This window comes from Engystomops pustulosus, chromosome 6 (genome assembly GCF_040894005.1).
Source record: "Engystomops pustulosus chromosome 6, aEngPut4.maternal, whole genome shotgun sequence".
NCBI classification, from domain to species: Eukaryota; Metazoa; Chordata; class Amphibia; order Anura; family Leptodactylidae; genus Engystomops; species Engystomops pustulosus.
The window spans coordinates 53,592,124-53,601,413 of NC_092416.1; positions in this window are offsets into that span (position 1 = coordinate 53,592,124).

Consider the following 9,290-nt stretch of genomic DNA (forward strand, 5'->3'; position numbering starts at 1 on the left):
GACTCACCTTACAAAAGTCAAGAGGGCTGTTGGGGCCCTGCATAAAAAATCCCTAACAATATATAGATAGATAGATAGATATGGAGTCATTGGTCAGCAGCAGGGGCTTGTGATGAGGTGACAGGAGGCTCCGCCCCTCCATCTTGCTGATTGTAGTTATTTTGAGAGCTGAAAACCCTGGTTGCTATGGGCCAAAAGAGGTACTAAATGAGGACCGAGAGGCAAAATACTTTGAGGAATGATTCCCAGGGACACCTGGAGCAGAATTATGTATTTTAGCTTTTTTTTTTTTGCACAGAAATACGGTTACACTTTAAGTTCCAAGACTCATAACAACCCAGAAAGAGAGGACACATAAAATATAATTCTAACATAAAGCAGAACATTTCAAACTTTGAAAATGAACAATTTTTCCAAAATTTTGCAAAATTAAATTTTTTTTTTCAGAATGAAACGCAAAACGTATCACTTAAATTTTACAACTATCATGAATAGAGATGAGCGAGCACTAAAATGCTCGGGTACTCGTTACTCGAGACAAACTCGTCCCGATGCTCGAGTGCTCGTCTCGAATAACGAGCCCCATTGAAGTCAATGGGAGACTCGAGCATTTTTCAAGGGGACCAAGGCTCTGCACAGGGAAGCTTGGCCAAACACATGGGAACCTCAGAAAAGGATGGAAACACCACGGAAATGGACAGGAAACAGCAGGGGCAGCATGCATGGATGCCTCTGAGGCTGCTTAATCGCACCATTATGCCAAAATTATGGGCAACAGCATGGCCATGACAGATTGACCGAATGAGGCTAGATAGCATCTAAAACATGCAATAATTGACCCTGACACTATAGGGGACGGCATGCAGAGGCAGCGGCAGCAGTGGCAGGCTAGAGAGTCTCATGGCGACATACCCTAAATGGACTCAGGTTTCACCAAAGGAGGTGAAATGATTTCCTATGTGAACAAAAGGTTGACGGTATATTTAGTCGATAACACAGCATGGTGGCGACATAGCATCATAGTATATAAGGCTGGAAGGAGACGCAAGTCCATCAAGTCCAACCTTTAAGAATTAAATAAATGTTTTATCCCCATAACCCGTGATATTTTTTCTCTCCAGAAAGGTATCCAGGCCTCTCTTGAACATGTACATAGAGTCCGCCATAACAACCTCCTGTGGCAGAGAGTTCCACAGTCTCACTGCTCTTACAGTAAAGAACCTTTGTCTATGTTGATGGTAAAATTGCCTCTCCTCTAAGCGTAGAGGATGCCCCCTTGTCCTGGTCACAGGCCGAGGTATAAAAAGATCTTTGGAGAGATCCTTGTACTGTCCGGATCGTATCTGGTGAAACACCCGAAAAATGAGCCTGACACAGCTCTTTTGATAAGGGGACGACATGTGGAGGCAGCCATGGAGACGACTTCCATGTTTAAGAGCGACAGTATGGGGCATTCATATTGCGCTGCTATGATTGCAACTTCAGGTCTCCAGCATGGCGGCGACAGATGGGCCGAGTTCCACTATGTATCTGGTGAAACACCTGAAAATTCTGCCTGACACAGCTTGTTTGATAAGGGGATGATGTGCTGCATATCCTCTCGTGCTCCAGCGTATGGGGTATAGAGAGTTGAAAGTTGCGCATGGAGACATTGGTGGATGCTGTGGAGGATCGTGGAGGCAAAATGGACAGGAAACAGCAGGGGCAGCATGCATGGATGCCTCTAAGGCTGCCTAATCTTGGGATGGAGCTGGCGGTCCGCTGCAAGGCGAGCTTTCGCCTGTCCAAGCCCCTGTCTCTCGGCTCCTCCCCACCCAAAATGGGCCCGGGGGCCAGAAGCGTTTACTTTGAAAAAATTATAATTTTCAAAGCAGGCCCGGTCGTTTGAATATTTCACCTAGGAATAATGGAATAGCATAGTGGTTCTATTTTTAAATGTTTTTTCGGAAATGGTTCCATGATTAAGAGCGACAGTATGGGGCATCTTGCGCTGCTATGATTGCAACTTCAGGTCTCCAGCATTGCGGCGACAGATGGGCCGAGTTCCACTATGTATCTGGTGAAACACCTGAAAATTCTGCCTGACACAGCTTGTTTGATAAGGGGACGATGTATGGAGGCAGTGAACTAGTAGTAGATTAAAGGTGCTGCAGTTAAAACTATGTTAGTTGGATCTTGGGATGGAGCTGGCGCTCTGCTGCCAGGCGAGCTTTCGCCTATCCAAGCCCCTGTCTCTCGGCTACTCCCCAAACAGCACTTCTAAGAACCTTTTGTATAAGATCAAGTGTAGTAGTGTTCTTATAAGTTTGGGTTATGGCAGGTGAGGGGAATGTAAACAGATGCGCAAGAAGCGCTGAAATAATATCGGTAAATGATAAAAGTTTGCCAGTATATTTTGTGGATTACACAGCAGGGTGGCGACAAAGTTAACAAGTTTGATGTGGAAGCCATGAAAACAACCCAAAATTCTGCCTGACACAGCTCGTTTGATAAGGGGACCATGTATGGAGGCAGTGAACTAGTAGTAGATTAAAGGTGCTGCATTAAAACTATGTTAGTTGGATCTTGGGATGGAGCTGGTGCTCCGCTGCCAGGAGAGCTTTCGCCAATCCAAGCCCCTGTCTCTCGGCTACTCCCCAAACAGCACTTCTAAGAACCTTTTGTATAAGATCAAGTGTAGTAGTGTTCTTATAAGTTTGGGTTATGGCAGGTGAGGGGAATGTAAACAGATGCGCAAGAAGCGCTGAAATAATATCGGTAAATGATAAAAGTTTGCCAGTATATTTTGTGGATTACACAGCAGGGTGGCGACAAAGTTAACAAGTTTGATGTGGAAGCCATGAAAACAACCCAAAATTTTGCCTGACACAGCTCGTTTGATAAGGGGACCATGTATGGAGGCAGCTATATGGACGACTTTTGGAGGCAGCTATGGCGATGACGTGTGGAGGTAGCAATGGAGACAACGTGTGGAGGCAGCTAAAAAGACGACGTGTGGAGGCTGCTATGGAGACAATTTAATTTGGATAGTGCCTGCATGTGGCAGTCCAAAAAAGTTTTCAAACCAGAGGAGCAGGTAGGTGGTCCTCCAGAAAAATTAAATAGATTGAGAGCCTGTATGTGGCAGTCCAAAAAAGTTTTCAAACCAGAGGAGGAGGTAGGTGGTCCTCCAGAAAAATTTAATAAATTGAGTGCCTGTATGTGGCAGTCCAAAAATTGTTTAAAACAGAGGGAAAAAAAATACAGAAAAATTAAATACATAGAGTACTATAGCTAGAGCCAGTTGGCCCTGGCAAAAAATAGCCAGTTTCCTCTGCTTTATTGTACAAAGAGGAGGAGAAGGAGGACAATGAGGAGGAGGAGTGCATACATTATTCAGGTTGAGCTTCTTTCACCTGGTGGAGAATGGAAATCCTGAGAAATCCAGGCTTTATTCATCTTGATAAGCGTCAGCCTGTCAGTCGACAGGCGTGTACGCTTATCGGTGATATGTGCCAGAGTCCCAACGCGCAAGAATTCACTAACCTCACTGGCCTGACTGTCCATTTCCTCCTCCTCCAACTCCTCTTCTTCTGCCCATACACACAGAACAGTGAAGGACTGAACAATGGTCCCCTCTTCTGTCTTGCCAGCATTCTCCTCTTCTTCCTCCTCATCCTCCTCCACCTCCTCCGATATGCGCTGAGAAACAGACCTAAGGGTGCTTTGGCTATCAACAAGGGAATCTTCTTCCCCCGTCTCTTGTGACGAGCACAAAGCTTCCGACTTCATGCTGACCAGAGAGTTTTTCAACAGGCCAAGCAGTGGGATGGTGAGGCTGATGATGGCGGCATCGCCACTGACCATCTGTGTTGACTCCTCAAAGTTACTCAGCACCTGACAGATATCAGACATCCATGTCCACTCCTCATTGTAGACTTGAGGAAGCTGACTGACCTGACTACCAGTTCTGGTGGAAGTTGACATCTGGCAGTCTACAATCGCTCTGCGCTGCTGGTAAACTCTGGATAACATGGTTAATGTTGAATTCCACCTTGTGGGCACGTCGCACAACAGTCGGTGAGCGGGCAGTTGGAGGCGGCGCTGCGCTGCCCTGAGAGTAGCAGCATCTGTGCTGGACTTCCTGAAATCCGCACAGATGGGACACACCTTCGTGAGCAAATCAGACAGATTGGGAGATGTCTTGAGGAAACGCTGAACTATGAGATTTAACACATGGCCCAGGCATGGCACATGTGTCAGTCTGCCGAGTTGCAGAGCCGCCACCAGGTTACGGCCGTTGTCACACAACCATGCCTGGCTTCAGGTTCAGCGGTGCCGGCCACAGATCAGTCTGCGCCGTGATGCCCTGTAATAGCTCTTGGGCGGTGTGCCTTTTATCGCCTAGGCTCAGCAGTTTGAGCACCGCCTGCTGTCGCTTAGCGATGGCACTGCTGCTGTGCCTAGAGCTACCGACTGATGGCGCCATGCCCACGGATGGTAATTCGGAGGAGGAGGGGTGGGAGGAGGAGGAGGCATAGTAGGCCTTTGAGACCTGGACCGAAGTAGGCCCCGCAATCCTCGGCGTCGGCAGTATATGACCAGCCCCAGGGTCAGACTCGGTCCCAGCCTCCACCAAGTTAACCCAATGTGCCATCAGCGATATATAGTGGCCCTTCCCGGCAGCACTCGTCCACGTGTCCGTGGTCAGGTGGACCTTGTCAGAAACGGCGTTAGTCAGGGCACGGATGATGTTGTCTGACACGTGCTTGTGCAGGGCTGGGACGGCACATCGGGAAAAGTAGTGGCGGCTGGGGACCGAACACCGAGGGGCGGTCGCCGCCATGAGGTTTCGAAAGGCCTCGGTCTCTACCAGCCTATAGGGCAGCATCTCCAGGCTAAGCAGTTTGGAGATGTGGACGTTGAGGGCTTGGGCGTGTGGGTGGGTTGCACTATACTTCCTTTTGCGCTCCAGCGACTGGGGTATGGAGAGCTGAACGCTGGTGGATGCTGTGGAGGATTGTGGAGGCGAAGATGGTGTTTTCGCACGGAAGGTGTTTGGGCCGGGGTCCTGGGCAGGGGGCTGACTAGCAGATGACACAGGGGAAGGAGCAGTGGTGTGCCCGGCCGGAGGTGAACGGGCTTGGTGCCATTGAGTGGGGTGTTTAGCATTCATATGCCTGTAGTGGTGGAACCCCTGCTGATCCTGGTTTGGCACAGGTTGCACACCACAGTCCGTCAGTTATCCGGTGTTTCTTTAAAGAACCTCCAGACTTCTGAAAATCTAGCCCTCGCCACGGGAGCTTGACTACGTGAAACATTTGGCGCTGATGCACCAGCTCTGGCCCTGTCTCTCCGTCTGGCCCCACCACTGCCTCTTCCACCCTGTTCTGGTATAGGACTCGCCTCCGTCTCAGAAGCACTGTGTTCACCCGGCCTATCAACCCAGCTTGGGTCTGTCACCTCATCATCCTCCGATCCCTCAGTCTGCTCCCCCCTCGGACTTCCTGCCCTGCAACAACTTCACCATTGTCTGACAACCGTGTCTCCTCATCGTCCGACACCTCTTTACACACTTCTTCCACTACGTCAATAATGTCATCATCACCCACAGACTGCGACCGGTGGAAAACCTGGGCATCGGAAAATAGCTCAGCAGCAACCGGACAAGTGGTTTGTGACTGTGGGAAGGGTCCAGAAAACAGTTCCTCAGAGTATGCCGGTTCAAATGCAGACTGGAGGGAAGGAGGCTGAGGCGGAGGAGCTGGAGGAGTGCTGATTTCGGTGACATGGGTGGACTGCGTGGAAGACTGACTGGTGGACAAATGACTAGAAGCATTGTCCGCAATCCACGACATCACCTCTTCGCACTGTTCTGGCCTCAACAGTGCTCTACCACGAGTCCCAGTAACTTGAGACATGATGAACCTAGGGAGTGTAGCTCTGCGGCGTTCCCCTGCTCCCTCATCAGCAGGTTGTGTCTCACCCCGCCCAGGACCACGGCCTCTGACCCCTGCAGTAGTTGGACGCCCACGTCCACGCCCTCGTCCTCTACCCCTAGCCCTCGGGTTAAACATTTTCAAAATTAAAGTGTAAACTTTAAAAAATTTTTTGTGTTTTTTTTTTTTTTTTTTAAACAAAACGATGCTATCCTATTTCTATGGCTAGTTTCTAACCTACACTGACAGCACACAACTGGATTTTGTGCTGTGCCTGATGACTTTGAGTTATAAAAAGAAATAAACGTAAAAAAAAATAAATCAGAAGACTGTGCCTAATTCAAATCAAACCCCTAATAAATTGTCCCACTTCGGTGTTTGAGGTGGATATGTGTGTCACTAAGAGCTAAACACAACGGCCGCAAGTCTCCCTGCAAATTCCTCACAATATGGTACTAGCTGCACTACTAGTGGCAGCAAGCCCAGCCACAAGCAAACCAAAAAAAAGTAAAATATAACGCTATTGTAGGCCTAAGTAAGCCGTTGGGGTTCTCCTATGGCTATTTTCTAGCCTACACTGAAAGCACACTGCTTTGCCAGATTACTTTGAATTATAAAAAGAAATAAACGTAAAAAAAAATAAATCAGAAGACTGTGCCTAATTCAAATCAAACCCCTAATAAATTGTCCCACTTCGGTGTTTGAGGTGGATATGTGTGTCACTAAGAGCTAAACACAACGGTCGCAAGTCTCCCAGCAAATTACTCACAATATGGTACTAGCTGCACTACTAGTGACAGCAAGCCCAGCCACAAGCAAACCAAAAAAAAGTAAAATATAACGTTATTGTAGCCCTAAGAAGGGCTGTTGGGTTCTTGTAGAATCACTCCTGCCTAACACTATTCTAATAGAACACCCTAACGCTTTCCCTGACCAGCAGCAGCTCTCTCCCTAGCGGCATCCAGACAGAGAATGATCCGAGCAGCGCGGGCAGGGGCTAGTCTATTCCAGGGTCACCTGATCAGGCCAGCCAACCACTGCTATCGACGTGTAAGGGTACCACGTCATGCTGGGTGGAGTGCAGAGTCTCCTGGCTTGTGATTGGCTCTGTTTCTGGCCGCCAAAAATCACAATGGCGGGAGATGCCATTTTCTCGAGCTGGCGAAATACTCGTCCGAGCAACGAGCAGTTTCGAGTACGCTAATGCTCGAACGAGCATCAAGCTCGGACGAGTATGTTCGCTCATCTCTAATCATGAAGTACAATGTGTCTCGAGAAAACATTCTCAAAATCACCTGGATATGTTAAAGCGTTCCGAAGTTATAAAGAAAGGAAAAGGCCACAGGATCCAATTGGATGCTGTGGCCTTTTCCTTTCTATATTGGACTTTGGATCCTACACACCAGGACCCTGAGCTGCGTGCATCACCCAATTTAATAACTAGTAATCTTTTGGTTGCTGTCTCTTGTCTGCTTTTCCCAAAGCTATAACCAATTATCGTGACTCATGTCATATTCGAAAAAAAGAGTCCAGTCATTGAGCTGAAAACAAGCGTTGGTGATAAGGAGTTAAGCATTAAAAACACAAACACACAAAAAAAACCACATATTTGCTGCGTCCATAATAATCTGTATAATAAAACAGAATCATTATTAAACCCGCCTAGTGACCGCCGTAAAAAAAACTTGAAAAACGTTCAGGAAAAATATTTTTTTCACAAAAAAATTACACCTAAAACAACTCTGTATACCAAAGTATGAAAAAGTTATTATTTTTTTCTTTTTCGTACACAATCGTTTAACTATTGAAAATGTGTTAAACCACAATAATACCTGTATAAATTCGGAATCACCGCGATCGTACCGAACCGAAGAATAAAGTAGAGGTTTTATTTGGAGCGCACAGTGAAAGTCGTAAAAACTGAGCTCTCAAGAATGTGACGCGAATGTGTTTTTTTTCCAATTTTTCCACATTTGGAATTTTTTTCCAGCTTCCCAGTACATGGCATGGAATAATAAATAATGTGATGGAGAAGTAAAAATTTGTTACGCACAAAATAAGCCCTCACACAGCTCTATACACGGAAAAATGAAAAAAGGTTATGGTTTTTTGAAGGTGGAGAGCAAGAAATGAGCGAAAAAACCCTGCGTCCTTAAGAGGTTTACCAGATTTGTTATCTGAAAAATAGAAAAAGTTATTCCTCTAAAAAGATGGTTATGCTAAAAGATTTTTGTCACGGGTGGTCCCGCGACCCACATCGCGGGTCGCGGGCTCACCCGTGCTGCCCTGCCCCCGCCAGCGCGCTGCCAGCGCATCTCACCCGTCCCGGCTCCTGGCTCGCTCCCCTCCGCTGTGCGCGCGCGTCCCCGACTGCTAAGGCGTGCGTGCGGCACCTTCTCCAAATCTAAAGGGCCAGCACGCCATTAATTGGCGCTGGCCATATTGCCCAATTCTACGTAAGCCTGCCTCTTCCTGTAACCCTTGCCGGATCTTTGTGCCTCATAGCCTAAGAGAAAGCTTCCAATCGATTATTCCTGCGTTCCTGTGTATTCCTGCGTTCCTGTGTATTCCGGCGTTCCTCTGTATTCCTGTGTGTTCCCGCTCCTGAGTCCTGTGTTGCCGTGTTACCCGAGTTCCTCCATGTTGCTCCCACCTGCCTGGACCTCCCGTTGCTGACCTCGGACTTGGACTTGACGTTGCATCTCTGCCGCCTGCCCTGACCCTGTGCCTGGACCTGACTACGAGACTGTCATCCGCTAAGGTACCTCGACCTTGGCTGCCACCGCGGGCTGGTCGCTGCAGCAAGTCCAACCCGCTTTGCGGCGGGCTCTGGTGAAAACCAGGTGCCGCTTGGGCTCCGGTCTCAGGTGTCGGCTAGTTCCATCTCCCGCGGTGGTCCAGAGGATCCACTGATCCTGACAGTAAGATCCGGCCATGGATCCCGCCGAGGTTCCGCCTCCCACTCAGCCAGACCTCGCTACCATAGTGATCCACCAGTCCCGGCAGATTGCCGCACAGCGGAATCAACTAGAGCAAGTCACCGCCATGCTGCAACAGCTGCTAGCTACTCAGCATCAGCAACAGTCTTCTGAGGTAGCCGCTGCGACTCCTGCTACCCCGGCTTATCTTCCTGCTGCTGAACCCAGGCTACGTCTCTCTTTCCCCGGCAAGTATGATGGGCTTCATCACCCAGTGCTCCCTGCACATAGAACTTATGCCATCGCAATTTTCCACAGAGCGGTCCAAGGTGGCATTTGTCCTCAGCCTCCTTTCCGGGAAGGCCCTGGCCTGGGCTACTTCTCTTTGGGACAGGGATGACCCGGTTGTCACTACCCTCTCGGAATTTCTGGCAGAGTTCCAGTCAGTCTTCGA